Below are 15,788 nucleotides of genomic sequence, written 5' to 3'. Positions count from 1 at the left end.
CCACCCCCATCTATTCGCTGCCTCCCGAGTCCCAGCTGATTGTCTTTGGTAAGTTCTTTGGTAAGATCTGAACACGTTGGTATCATCCATAATGGATGGAACAAGGAAGACATCCATTATGGTTTATTGAAAAGCATTCATAATGCTTTTGTCCTATTCTTGACCCACCTTGAATCTATGCAGTCTTTGAGACCGGCTGTTTTTCAGTCCATAATAAGTGATATTTTCTTTTCAAAGGTCTCGAAGCCTACCTCTACAGCTCAAGAGAATATGCTTTTGAAGAAAAAACTATTATCTATTAAAACCACTCGTAAGAGTTTCATTTTATTGTCTGTTTTGCCTTTTTTTTCTTCTTATCAGCGCTTTGCTCTGTTGTAACTTTAGTTATCCTTACTGGCTTTGTTCAAGCTCATGTTGGTACAATATCCTTTACACTTGCTTTCATTGGGTGTTTTTGTCACTAGCTGTGGCCTTTACCATTTTCATGGTTTTTTATCAGAAAGCATCACATTTCACCTTTGGACATATGGGAAAGAAGTTTCCTAAGTTTTTTTTTTCTTTTCTTTTCCTACACATTGATGCTTGTGCTTTGCTCTTTTGATACAAGGCAGTTCCTCTATACCATCTTAGACTAGCTTTAATGAAACACCATCCTTTCTTATATATTGGATTTTATTATATTGTTGTTATTGCTTTTGCTATGATGTACTGTACTTTTGGAGTGTTCAGAAGGCTTCTTTTGTATTAGTTCTAAGAATCTTAAGAAATAAAATAGAATATTTGTTATAGTCTCTTTACATGCACCAGCACAATTAACCTCATGGGGTCAACCTGCTTTTTTCTGAACTACGTTGCAGAAGCTCATTGTCCTGTCCTGTCCTGTCCTGGTCAGTATCTTTCCATGTTGGTGTCATTTCTGATGCATTGTTGTCATAAGATATATAAGTTGGCCTTGATTTGAAGATACATGTAAGAATCCTTTCCTTCTCTCCACATGAAAATGAATATTCACTGGAAGCACAAGTAGATATTTCCTTGATAATTGATTTCAGAGTTTGGCATGCCTGGATCACAAGAACAACCAATCAATCAATCAGAATAGAGCTGAAGGGACCTTGGAGGTCTTCTAGTCCAACCCCCTACTCAGGCAGGGGACCTTATACTATTTCAGATAGTTGGCTATCCAGTCGCTTCTTAAAAAGCTCCAGTGATGAAGAAGGACCCACAAGTTCTAGAGACAAGCTGTTCCACTGGTTAATTGTTCTCACTGTTAGTACATTTCTCCTTATTTCCAGGTTGCTTCTCTCCTTGATTAGTTTCCAATAGTTGTTTCTTGTCTTGCTTTCTGGTGCTTTGGAAAATAGGTTGACCCCATTCTTCTGAGAGCATGTGAAGAAATAGATAGGAGAGAGAGATAAAGAGACACAGAGAGACAGACAGGCAGAGACAGACAGAGATGACAGACAGACAGACAGACAAACAGACAAACAGACAGATGGTGTGATGACCGTCTGTTGCACAAAAGCAACAAAGTCACAAAAATAGGTAAAGTCTCTTTAATACTTCCAACTTGGCCCCCAATGTTCAGTTATCCTTGGCTGGAGATCAAACTCTTCCAAAAACAGTCTACAAAGGGAAGAAATGCAATCCAAACCCAAAGTACAGATACAGTAGAAATTAAAAAACTAACACAAACCACGGTAAAGTAAGTAAAATGACAGGTCAGGACAATAAATCACAGACTTCCAAAGGATAACGGAGCACACATAGTTGGGAGGACACCAAAACCCAGATAAGCCTTGACAAAGATAATGCATGCTTTGCTTCCAGCAACGTGCTGTGTGCAAACGCTCTTCTTATATCCTGTTCTCCCAGCTGCAACTAATGAAAGAGATAAAGGCCTTTTTCTCTCCCATAAGCCATGATGCTCCTTTCTCCGTTCCTCCCTGCATGCCCTAGGATGAAGAAGGGATGGTCCTGGGTCTTCTTCTGAATGTCCAGCCAGGCTGTGCCTTCCCCCATTTTTCCCACAGCCACCAGAGCCATACTCCCACTCCCTGTCAGCTGCTCAATCTCCCCCTCAGAATCAGACTCCAACAAGGGCATGACAGATATAGATAGATAGATAGATAGATAGATAGATAGATAGATAGATAGATAGATAGATAGATAGATAGATAGATAGATAGATAGATGAGAGAGGCAGGCAGGCAGACAGTTTGATATGGTAGTTAAAGACCAGGCTAGAAACCAGGAGACTGTAAGTTGTGTCTTAGGCACAAAGCCAGTTGGTAACTTTGAGCAGTCAATCTCTCAGCCCTAAGAAGCAAACCATGGCAGATCTCTTGTGAAAACCTTGCCAAAAATTCTACTAGGACTTGTCCAGACAGTCATCAGGAGACAACAAACCAACAAACAAAAGCCAGAAAGGATCATGAGAAAAACAAGAAATAAGCATGCATTTTCAGCAATAGCCGGGAATTGCTTACCCATTTTAAGTCAAAAGGATACCATGGCATCTTTCCCCAAAGCCACCAGAGATTAGTTTCAACGAAGAATATTGAGTTAGGTTTCCAAAACTATAGATTACCTGATGGAACTATAAATTCTATAGTTTCCAAGATGATGGATAATATGGTGATATCTCCTCTTCACAAAGAAAATATTTTGTGCTTATCACAATAGAGGTTGTTAGTTTAGAGATCAGAGTATTATGTTTTAGATGCAATTGAAACGTTTTAGACAATCTTAGAGCACTGCTGTTGTCAACAGTTCCTTAGGATGTAGAATTTGCTCAGACAACCCCAACATACTAAGGCCAATGGATTTTATATCACAACTTTGACTTCTTTTATTCTTCTAAGGGAGCAACTATTCCTAAAATTGATTTGTTTGCTTGGCCAGCATTTACTTGTTGAGTTATGGGACAAGATGGAGAACATTTGGTGTTCTCTGACCACACCCAACTCAACTTCCATTGCCCTGCATATTAGACAAAATGGCAATCAAAATGGGGGGATTTTTAAGGTTATAAAAACAGTTCACGCTATATGTAGTCAGGAAATACATTCTGCATAGAAATGTGTTGTTGCTACAGTTTCATAATTTAGAACCTCCCACTTAAGTAATCATCCAAGCAATCTTGAAGGAGGTGAAAAATAAAACAAGTTTGAATAGTACAATTTAAAATTCTCAGGGGATATTCTGCACATTCCTGTATGATAGCATCTAACAGAATTTGTTCCAGCAGTTTGTCAATGGGCTATATATGTAATGTCTTCTCCATCTTAGAGATAATGCCTGATATATACATATACATATACATACATACATACATACATACATACATACATAACATACATATACATATACATACATACACACACACACACACACACACATACATGCATACATATATTCCAAAAAGTTTGGAATTTGACAGTTTGAGGAAGACTGAAATAAAGAAAAATAAAATAGAATTCCTAGATTTTTAATAGGATTAATGTTCATCTTTGTACTAAAATGATAGTCCAGTATTGCTTCGTAAGTCACTCATAAATAGTTTTAACTTGTTATGATGTAAATATTCAAAAACTCCTGAAGCACGATGATTAAGTATTTCAAAGGCTGCTTTTAATTTGATCAACTGAATGCATGAACAGCAGGCATTTGATAGAATCATCTGAAAAGGATTACATGAGCCAACATGTCTATCGGGTGAAAAAATTATGCGGCACCTAAATGCAGCTTGATTACTATATTCATCAAATTAGACCTAGCAAGCAATCTTCAGCATACTAGGGCCTGAACAGAACTGCAGTGAGTGGTAGCTTTTAGAACATTTGCGGTTAATTAACATTTCATCATTCTGCATCCTAGGTCAAACATTTACCAATTATGGCGGTTTGATCACTCACGCTTAAAAGCCTCTCCTGCAAGCCATTATAACAAAGAAAAACTCCCAACATATTAAGATCTACTTACACCTTTTCACAGCAAGTCAGTATTAGCATAATACATTATTGGAATTTTCTTTTCTTTTACGGCAGGGGTGCCAAATTGATGGCCCACAGGACAGATGCATCACACACAGACCACGCCCATCCCAGCTCCGCGAAGGAGGAAATAGCAATACATCATGTGATGGCAACATGATGCAGTGAGTTTGACACCTGTGTTTTCACAGAAAAAGAACACCAGTGCTGGTTGACTCTCCTTGTCTTGAACAATGCCCAGCATTTCATAAGGTAGAGTAAACTTCAACAATGCCTGGCTAACAATAAGCTATGAAGATATGAAGAACGGTTGCAGGATTTGGGTATGGCTAGTCTAGTGAAAAGAAGGACCAGGGGTGACATGAAAGCAATCTTCCAATATTTGAAGGGCTGAGACAAAGAAGAGGGGAATCAACCTATTCTCCAAAAAACCTGAAGGCAGGACAAGAAGCGATGGATGGAAATTAATCAAGGAGAGAACCAACCTAGAACGCAGGAGAAATGTCCTGACAGTGAGAACAACTAATCAGTGGAAAAGCTTGCCTCCAAAAGTTGTACATCTCCAGTGCTGAATGCTTTTAAGAAGAGACATTGTCTAAAATGGTTTCCTACTTGAGCAGGGGGTGAAGTAAAAGACCCCCAAGGGTCTCTTCCAATCGGTGATGGTATACTACCAGTTTGGTCTCATTGGGTTGAACCAGTAGTAAAAAAAAAAGCATCCGAGGATCAGCTGAGAGGAGCTTAAAAAACCTCAGAGGATCAGCTGAGAGATAAAAGAAGAGAAAAGCGCAGAATCGGCCTTCCCACCTGCCCCTGTGCTTTCCTTTTCTCTATCCTCTCAGCTGATTGGCGCTGCAGGCCTCAACTGGTGGGTGGAAAGCTACATGTGTGCATTAGGGGCATGTGATAATGGAACAGGTCGGATCCCACTGCTGCCTTGAACTCTGTTATTCTGTTTATTCTATTCTGTTTAATAATAGTAAAAAAAAAAAATACAGCATGCAAACAAGAAAGTAAGTTGAAATTCCAGTCCATGATTATTTCTCTTCTGTGCAAGGCGCTGTCTTTAGTCTCTTAAAACTTCTGTGGAAACACACAATTGGACTCCAAATTAACGAGATGGGGAATGATATGATCCTGGCCTGGGTTGCCTTCAATAGAGCAAAGATGAAAAAAAAAAAATATGTATCTGCTTCAACCCCATCCTACATGACCAAAGTGGTAATAGTAGTTATCACCTAAGGAGAACCAGCAGGGATTAATCCACCCACCCACCATCTTTTTCAAATGCTTTAATGCTAGAAATAAACTTGGCTGTGATGAGAACCGCAGGGAACTCCATTCGATTCTCTCTCACAGACGCATCTTGCGTCCCTTTTATAAATGCACTTCTGTCCCAATTATGCCTCTTGGAGTTAACAGGCTGGGGGGGCAGGGGTGGGTTTCCAAAAGTTTTCCTACCAGTTCAGTGTGCCAAATGCACGCTTTGTGCACGCACGGCATTTACAACTCACCTTTTGCGGCAAGCCCTGTGTGTAAAACAGCTGCCACGTGGCAATCGAATGTGCCACATGAAGCAGCTGAGGTTGAAAGTACAGGAAGTAAAGCTCAGTATAGAGCCAGGGCAGGTGGGAGGGCCCAGCAGCTGATCGTCGGAGAAAACTGGTTCACTCACAGATGATTGTCAGAGGAACTGGTTCAGCCAAACTGGGCTGAACCAGTAGAATACCACCACTGGTGGCAGGGGGAAGAATCATTTTCTCTCAGAAGGGATCACATTCAAAATGGTAGTATGGCTCAGGGCTTCTCCATCTGTTGAAGGAACTTTCTCTCACATGAAGTTGGCTTCAACCACTGCCTTTCCATTGGAACAGATAATGCGGTGGACAACATTTTGATGTGTATCTTTCTCATAACAAAATTGTGTTAATTACACTTAATATTCATGTATTACAAAAATGAATCCAAGAAAACAATGATTACATGAGGACAGCTAGTAAGTTTTGGCTAAGATCTCTACTTTGAAAGATGTTGCTTTTTTCTTACCATGATTCTTCCGGTATGTTCAGTAGACCAAGTATGATACCTTATCCTTGGAGAAGTAATTTACTTTTGTGTTGTTCCAGGAAGTAGTTTTGTTTGGGATCAAAATATGTAATGTGTCGCCTATTCTGAATAGGAGAAGTTGTGTGTGCTCCATCACAGGAGGCTTTCAGAAAGAGACTGGACAACTATTATCTGAAATGGTATAGGGTCTCCTTGAGCAGGGGTTGGACTAGAAGACCTCTAAGGTCCCTCCCAACTCTATTATTCTATGTTCTATGAACATCTAGGTTCATACATTGCTGAAGGCATCTAATGAAGGATTAAATGAACAGATATTGCAACAGTCAAGTTCGATATTGAGATGTACAGTACGTGGTTAATAACAGATTGGTCAGTATTAACTGAAAAGCTGTTTTTGGGGGGTTTTTTGGATGGAGTTACTTGTAGAAATTTTATCACATATTTTATATCAGATGGAACTTGCTAGGGTTAAAGAAAGTTAAGCTAGAACAGGGGTGTCAGTCTAATGTCATCACGGTGGCATCATGTGACGTATCAAGACTTTTTTTTCCCTTTGCTTAACTGGGCGTGGCCATGTGGCCCATGGACCAGGAATTTGACAGCCCTAAGCTAGAAGGTAATGGAAAGGATCCTGGAAAAGAATCATTTGTTCTATATTCTATGAATACACATAGTGTGTGGATATACACGCACACATATACATGCACAGAGTATAAATATAAATATATGACTTAATTTAAAGTTTGTCTTCTATTTAGTGTAGCTTTCCTCAAGCTTTGCCTACCAGATGCCTACAATATTCATTAGGCCTAACCAGTGTAGCTGATTTTTGCATATGATTAGAATCATATGGAGTTAAACAGATGAAGGAAGATGACCTTAAACAATCCGATCAAACAGAGTGTGATATCCAAATGTACAATTTTATTATAGATTTCCAAATCTAACCAAAAATATGCTTCTTCTTAGAGTCCTCGAGCACTTTCCCCAACACAGAGATCAATCAAAAGATTAAGCAGCTGTTGAACTGCTCGTGTATAGGACTAACAAATGCCTCTTTACCCCCTGTTGTAAATCATTGCATTTGTGGCACCTCACTAAGTTCCTACAGTGATGTGGAATGGAGGTTGTGAGAACCTACCGGCAGCTTATAAGTATGTATGTTTACAGTAGCAACCTACATAATTAGAAAATATGTCAATTGTGAGTGAACACCAATATTGGAACACTGTAATGAGTGGAAATGTGTTTTTATGATGAAAATATGATTAATAAGATTTGTTTTTTTAAAAAAATAAGTATGTTTGACTGAACGCCTTTTTTGAGTTATCTAGAGAGCAGCTCAGTTAGAATGCTAACACATTCTTTTTAATGTGCTTTTAATTTCCTTCCAAATTTTCAAGACAAACATACGAAGATCTTTCAAAGTGGCTGTTTATGTAGGATGGAGGAAATGGGGGGCGGGTCTCAAACCCTATTTTACTTTACAATGTGCAGGTGAGGACATAGCTCTGCCTTGAAATTTTGTTGAATGTAAGCTTTGGTGAGCCTTCTACTCTACACAGTATACCATTTTGACCTGAGACAGAAAAAGAACCACTAAGTTAACTGTCATGGAACATCATTCAGCTCTTGCTAGTTGCCATGGTTGCTGCCTACCACTTTAATCGTTTAAAGAATTAAGTATTGGGGGAAAATAAATATTCTAAATTGTTGTCCTGGGCATGCAGCCAGCTGAAAAGATATTATGATTATTGATCAATTTGCTCAGTAGGGGTTTCCCATTCCACCAATCCAACTGGCAACCTGCCCTGTTTAAATAAACCTTGTTTCCCCATAAGAGCAAAAGGATATCATCACAGCCCAGAGAAAGACCTCCTGTAGGGGGGAAAAAAAATCAATAAATCTTTCATGTCTCAAGCTCTCTCATTCCTGGACATATTTTGGCCATTTCTATTTTAGGGACTAGGTTGGGCAGGAAGAAGAAACACTGTATTTTAATAGTTGAAGATAGAGCAATTCTGCAGTCAGAACCAGAGATGGAATTCAGCCGGTTCAGACTGGTTTGGGAGTACCGGTAGTGCAAATTTTGAGTAGTTCAGAGAACTGGAAAATACCACCTCTGGTTGGCCCTGCCCACCTGGCTGCAATCCCAACATATTGAATTCAGCAGATGTTAAGTTGTCCACCAGTTACCAAAAGGCCCATATTTTAACCTCAACATCTCCTGATGAAACATAAGGTATGTCTCCCTGCATCTCTGCTCCACTAGTACAGGATAGAGGGATAAGAGTGTTTTGGCCAGCCTGTATGATTTTTTTTTCCCATCATCAAGAATTGCACTTTGTCAAAGTACCAAATTTGGGGTCTTCTTACAGGACAATCCAAGCCAAAAGAAAGCATTAGACCCACCAGAAAAACAAGAAAACCAAAAGATCTGGAGAGAATAATTGGAATAAAACCAACACTCTTTGTGTACATTTTAGCACTCTGCCAATGAAGATAAAACCACCAGTACACTCTTATGTAGGCTGGTGTTATGTTGAGGAAGGGTTACATATGTCAGGTATATTTTACAACAATCTCTTAATGGATTGTTGTAGTTGAAAGAAAACATAGCAATGCATTTAACAATATAGCAATATTGTTAAATACATTGGTGCTTGGTGTCTTTGGTGCTTTTTGAGCTTACTTGTTTTCTTGCAGATATTTAATTGCCAAACTAGGTAACATCATCAGTGCTAGAAAGGAGTGGGGTTTGCTCTCAAGTTATATTTATATTTTATATATTTGTAATTTACTGAATAGGGAGGGGCACGATGGCTCAGTGGTTAGGATGCTGGGCTTATCAACTGGAAAACTGAGAGCCTGAGTTCCAGACCCAAACACCGCATGATGCGATGACCTCCTGTCTTGCTCCGGCTCCTGGCCACCTAGCAGTTTGAAAGCATGCAAATGTGAGTAGATAAATGGGTACCACTTTGGGAAGGTAACAACATTCCTGAGCCTCAGCATATAGTCATGCTAGCCACATGACTATGGAAAGGGACTTCAGACAATGCTGGTTACCTTGGCTAAGCAAATACAGATGAACATCACCTTCTAGAATCAGACACAATTGGATCTTTACCTTTATATGTAGAAGATAAATTGAGTAGAAAGTGGACCTTTCTACTCTCTACTAGCTCTGATGATATCATCTAGTTTGATAATGAAATATCTGCAAGAAAGCAACCAGGCTCGGAGCACTGAGGGCCCTTCTGCATGTTCTGGGCGAATGAGAACGAGAGCATGATTTGCTATTACTGAAACTAAGGATGCAATGCCAGATCAATTTGAAGGGACCAGACCCAACTCTTATATTTTACTCTATTAGTTTGGTTAAATTCAGAAAAAAAGTATCCAAATAATCACACTGACATATTCAGTCAACACTTTGTTTCGGGAGGAAAAAAAAATATGGGCAATAATTAATAATAAATTAATCTTTCACCTCATTTATTAGTCAGATGGATTAATGTCAAAAATCCATTTCTGTAATAATTAAGCTTCTTAATATGATCAGCCTGGGAACTCTTCATCTCCCTTTGAATGGTTCTGCATCAGTTATAAACCCATTAACTCAAGAAGGCACTAATTAAGGTGGTGCAACTTCAATCATCCATTGTGTCTTCATGCAGTATCTTTGTTTGCTGGTCTTGAAGGGAGCAACATCCTACAGCAGATGTCTCCAAACTTGGCAACTTTAAGACTTGTGGACTTCAATTCCCAGAATTCTGGGAGTTAAAGTCCACAAGTCTCAAAGTTGCCATGTCTGCAAGTCTCAAAGTCGCCATGTTTGGAGATCCCTTCCTACAGGAATCCGTTTCAGAAGTCACAGAGCAGAAGGAAAAAGTCTTTCTCTGCAAGTTTGGGCTCCACTTAATTTCCGCTTGCCCTGTCCTTTAGTTTCTTCAGAAATGGGATTCCATTTCCCAACATGCCAACCTCAGAACATTTAGATCAAGAATTTGCCAAATGACCCTCATCCCCACAAATTCAAGACTTTCTTGTTCCTTCAGAACAAGGGTCTACAAACTTGGCAAGTTTAAGACTTGTGGACTTCAACTCCCAGAATTCCTGAGCTGGAGGAGGAATTCTGGGAGTTGAAGTCCACAAGTTTTAAAGCTGTCAAGTTTTGAAGACCCCTGCTTCAGGATCACAACAGGATGAAGCCAGAATTGTCCAGGTTCTCACAATATAGCAATACAGCTTTCAGATGTCAAAAGAAGATATATGTGTTTTGGAGGAGAAAAAATATATATTATAATCTAAGAACCAGTGCAGAATGTGAAATTAATGTCAAAATTATGGCCACTGTTTCTTTAGTAATTTATCAAGTGATTCTTGACATTACTCTGGGCACCAGCAGATAATTTTTGAATTATAGTATCCAAATAACACAACAGCTCACCTTTTTAGCCATACCAACAAAGTTTATTCTAAATGTTTTCAGATGATCAGCTAATAATATGTCTTTATAGTGACAAAGTATATACACTCGTGCTTATTATATCAATAAGCAATTGCTTCCAGTAATGTTCTAAAATGATGCACCCACACCACATATTTACTTGTTGTCAAAGAAGGTTTGAAGGATTCAACGTTACAAGCCTTAATGGAACAATAATTCAGATACTTCCTCAGCTATTGAAAAAAATGAAGCTTCAGCCAGAATAAAGAATGAATTGATTCTGAGAGCCTCTGGCAACATCTAAGAACAATTACTAATGGCTGAAATCTAAAAGCTTTTTGCTTGATGTCCAGTGCACGGAATCCTAAAAAATGTTCATTTTTCAAATACATATTGAGTAATGGTACAGTTGTTATTGACAAATCCCTGTAGCTTTTTTCTCTCTGTTTGCTTTCAGGTTTTAGCATATCTAAAGTTGTATAGGAGTTAAAGTGAAAGCAAAGAAACAAATAATGGTGAAAAGGGCGGGGGGGGGGGGGTTAATAATGACCCCTATTGTGGATTCAAATTCAAGGAAGCCTTTGAGCATGGCAGTATTTGTGGTCATCTTCCAATAGGTACAAAAGAGCCCGATAAAGGAAAAGTCAAGTGGAGGTATATAAGAAAGAAAGAATGTGGAAGAGTTAAGGTGGAGAGAAAAAGAATGTCATGACTTGGAACTACAAGAATGATTAATGACATATCTACATAAAAGAGTCCACCCTGTCCAACTGAAGACCACCAACCTGTCTTTAACTCCAAATCTCAAATATAGATAGGGAAGTAAAAAATTTTTTTAACTACAAGGGAAATATAACATGAGCCAGATGGTTGAAAAGAATATGCATATTTGCACGCACGATTAACATGTAATCTTACTGAATTCCAACAGTTTTATAGTGCTTTGCTCTTGAAGATATAAGATAGGTCTTAAAATATAAAAGGGTGACTTCTGATAATGAAACAGGGATAGTTCCATTCGAATTTTAGCTTGTATTGTAAGCTGAATAAATGAAGCCTGTTCAGAACTCTGTACTTGCATATCCAATATATTCAAGGCAGAATAAGAAACAATGGGTGGAAACTAATCAAGGAGAGAACCAGTCTAGAACTAGAAGAACCAAAGAGAAGCTTCTTGGCAGTTAGAACAATTAATCTGTGGAACAACTTGCCTCCAGAAGTGAATACTCCAACACTGGAGGATTTTCAAAAAGAGATTGGACAGCCATTTGTCCAAAATGGTATAAGGCAGGCTTGTCCAACCTGCGGCCCACGGGCCGCATGCGGCCCAGGTCACCTCGTAATGCGGCCCAGTGCCCACCCCAACTTTCGTGCCAGAGCCAGCGAGGAGGAGGAGGAGAGGCAGGCGCGGGGTGGGGTGAGCGCCAGGCCAAGCAGCAACAGAAAAGGCGGGCGCCATCAGAGCGCCACCTCCTGCTGTTGCTGCCGCCACCACTTCTGCCCCCGCCGCTGCCCCCGCTGCCATTGCCCTCACCGCCGCTTCTGCCCCCACTGCCATTTCTGCCCCCGCCCCCGCCGCCGCTTCTGCCCCCACCTCTGCTGCTGATTCTGCCCCCGCCGCCGCTGCCCCCGCTTCTGCCCCCGCTGCCGCCGCTTCTGCCCCCACCGCTGCTGCTGCTTCTGCCCCCGCCGCCACTGCCCCCACTGCCGCTGCTGCTTCTGCCTTCCAGTCCTGCCTCATCCAGCCGGGCCATTTGCAGGAGGAGAGGTAGGCGCGAGGCGGGCGAGCTTTCTCCCACCCCCCAGCAAAATTTGGCCGGAAAATAAACCGTGAGAAAAAAAATGTGAGAAAAAAACGTGATAAAAAATAAATAATTTTTAATACATAATTAATAATAAATAATAAAAACATCTCACTAACTTCATTTCCAAATAAATTTAATATGTTAACTATGTTTTCTATGTTTTTTTGGATGATCAGGTATCATTAATGTTATTTTATTTTATGTGCGGCCCAAACCAAATTTTCATCTTCTAATGTGGCCCAGGGAAGGTGAAAGGTTGGACACCCCTGGTATAAGGTATCCTGGTTGAGCAGAGGTTTGGACTAAAAGACCCTCAAAATCCTTTCCCACTGTCCTGGTATACATGCATATTCTAAAAAAGCACAATAAATGAGTAGATCAATTTATGTATGTATGTATGTTGGCATGTATGTATGTGTACTAAATGTATATGACTGTCCAAGACTGGTGTGGTGGCCTAGAGGTGGAGCACTCGCCTCACAATCAGGAGGCTGTGAGTTCGATCCTAGGTAGAGGCAAATATTTCTCTCTCTGGGCATGATGAGAATATGACTCCGCTGAATATAACTCCGCATTGGCAACAGGAAGGGCATCCGGCCAGTAACCACTCTGCTTCATTCAGTTGCCCAGACTCCACTCCACAAGGGATTAAGGGGGTCATCAAAAGGAGATGATGCGACTGTTCAACTCATGCATAGATGGACTGCAACAATTATCAGTAATAATTTGCATTTGATATGCATACACATACAGAAATGCATACACACACACACACACACACACACACACATCTACATAAGCATCAGAAGTCCTTATATAAGGAATTTATCCTGTATTTGCATTGTTTTTCTCTCTTCTTTTCTTGCTTTTATTAAAAGTTTTTTTTTCTTGTTTTTTCCCCATTCTCTGTCCCTTTTGATTAAATAAATAAAACAAAACAATAAAAAAAAACAACTGCACCCAACAGTGGGGTTCAAACTATTCAAAAGCCAAGAGCCCCATAGAGAGTTCACAAGAATCCATTAAGCATTTGAAAGAGATATTCTAATTTTACCAGAAGAAACACAATACCTGTTTTGAGGTAGAACCGTGTCTGAATTTGAAATAAGGCCAGTTCAAATTTGAAATAAGGCTGTTTCAAGCTCAGAGCACCCAGAACAACATCAAGATATTTCTTGTCTGGAAGTCTTCCTTTTATCTGAAAATGGGATGTTTTGAACTTCAACTTCTGAAGCAAATGAGCATCCTCAAAATGTGATCTTGGTGGAGCCTTCATAAAGTCTGCATCTGTGGCGGCATTAAGAAACAGAATGTTGGTGTTTTGCTCTCCAAAAGAACTTTCATTCATTCCTCCTCCTATCCCTCTCTCTCTCCTTCCCTCTCTCTTTCTCTCTTGCATTTTCCTGATATCCCTTTATTTAGCTTTATTTAAACATTATAATGAAACTGGGTGAATCTATCAATATCTGTAATGTATAGATACATTATAGTTTGGTTCTGCAACCCAAGAAGACAGACACAGGCTTCAGAGAGTAATTAGGCCTACAGACAAAACAATTGTTACCAACCTGCCTTCCATCGAGGACCTGTATACTGCAGTCAAAGAGGGCTGTGAAAATATTTGCAGACCTCTCACATCCTGGACATAAACTGTTTCAAGTCCTACCCCCAAAACAAGGCTTGAATAGAATTCTTTATTGGCCAAGTGTGGTTGGACACACAAGGAATTTGTCTTGGTGCCAATAATATCAGTATACATAAAAGAAAAGATACATTCATCAAGAGTCAAGAATCATAAGGTACAACACTTAATGATAGTCATAGGGTACAATAAGCAATCAATAAGCTACAGAGCACTGCACACCAGAACAACTACACACAAGGACAGTTTTTTCCCGAACGACATCTCTCTGCTGAACAAATAATTCCCTCAACACTGCCCAACTATTTACAAACTCTCCACTACTGTTACCATCATTCCTTATGACCCATCCCTTCCCACTTGTGGCTGTATGACTGTAACTTTGTCACTTGTATCCTTACGATTTATACTGACTGATTTCTAGTATGATTTGATTGCTTATTGTACCCTATGATTATTATTAAGTATTGTACTTTATGATTCTTGACTCTTGATGAATGTGTCTTTTCTTTTATGTACACTGAGAGCATTTGCATCAAGACAAATTCCTTGTGTGTCCAATCACACTTGGCCAATAAAGAATTCTATTCTATTCTATTCTATTCTATTCTGTTCTGTTCTGTTCTGTGCTGTGCTGTGCTGTGCTGTGCTGTGCTGTGCTATACATTCCCTTCCCCCCAAAAAACCTACTTTGTCATATTCCTGGAGCTCCTTAGTACTCTATCTTCTGTTACTCTCTCACTGATATCTAGGATCAGAAAAATCCAAAATTAAGTCTGAATATCAGAAGTAGCTTTTAAAAAAAAACATCTGTAGTGTACAAAAACATGCATTTTATTGCTAGACTTTCTAGTAACCTATGATTTTATTTCTATCTTTTCCTATCTGAATGCCTCTTCTTAAAAAGCTTCCTGGCACGAACCTCACAAGCTTTGTTATATTATAATCATCTTTATGCAGAGATTCTTTTCCTTCCAGCCACCTGTCAGTTATTTTGTAAGCAAAGCAAAATTTGGCTGAATTTGGTGGTATTTCTGATCAGTATTTAATATCATCTCTCAGGCGTAAGGCAATGAATGAAATATCGTACTTATGGTGATACGCAGCTGTCCAATAAACTTTTTTTTAAGAGGAGGGGTGGTGATTTTACAAGTGTGGAAGTAGGCTCACTTTTCCTTAGATGAAAAGAGATCCGAAAAAGGAACATGAATATTAGTCCAGGTGGGGTAAATCCATTGTTTGTATCGAAAGCATATACAAAATATGTGAACAATTCAGGCAGAATTGATACCCACCGAGCATTTATTGCATGATGCCTGCACAACACACAGGGGAGAGAAAGGAAGAAAGAAGATACAAGACCAACTATACCAGGGGCCGCCAACCTTTTGGACCTCAGGGACCACCAAACTCATAATTTTAAATCCCACGGACCACTCACATGAATTTTGACTGATGGTGGCTTGCTGACGTTGGTGGGAAAGTCGGTCCCATATTCCAGAGCTACAGTAGTCATAAGACTGGCGCTTTGGTCATCCTGGAGGTGCTGCTCCTCCACCCGGGTGCACCAGCCTGCCATAGACTGGAGGAGTTGCTCCAGGATGACCAACAGGCCAGTCCTGTGACTACTGCAGCTCTGGAATATGGGACCGACTTTCCCACCAACGTCAGCAAGCCACCCCGGGGCAGATTTCCCTCCCCCACCATTGGTCTTACCTTCCAGTTCCAGCTCGCGTGGCTCTACTCAGGCTGAAGGGTGAGGGCCAGCGGGTAAGTGGGTCATGTGGGCGATGCAACCTTGTGTTCCCACACAGCCTGGATTAATT

Source organism: Pseudonaja textilis, chromosome 6, assembly GCF_049901715.1.
Source record: "Pseudonaja textilis isolate UNSWEBS1 chromosome 6, rPseTex1.2, whole genome shotgun sequence".
In the NCBI taxonomy this organism is placed as follows: domain Eukaryota; kingdom Metazoa; phylum Chordata; class Lepidosauria; order Squamata; family Elapidae; genus Pseudonaja; species Pseudonaja textilis.
Note: the sequence above shows the minus strand (reverse complement) of the source record.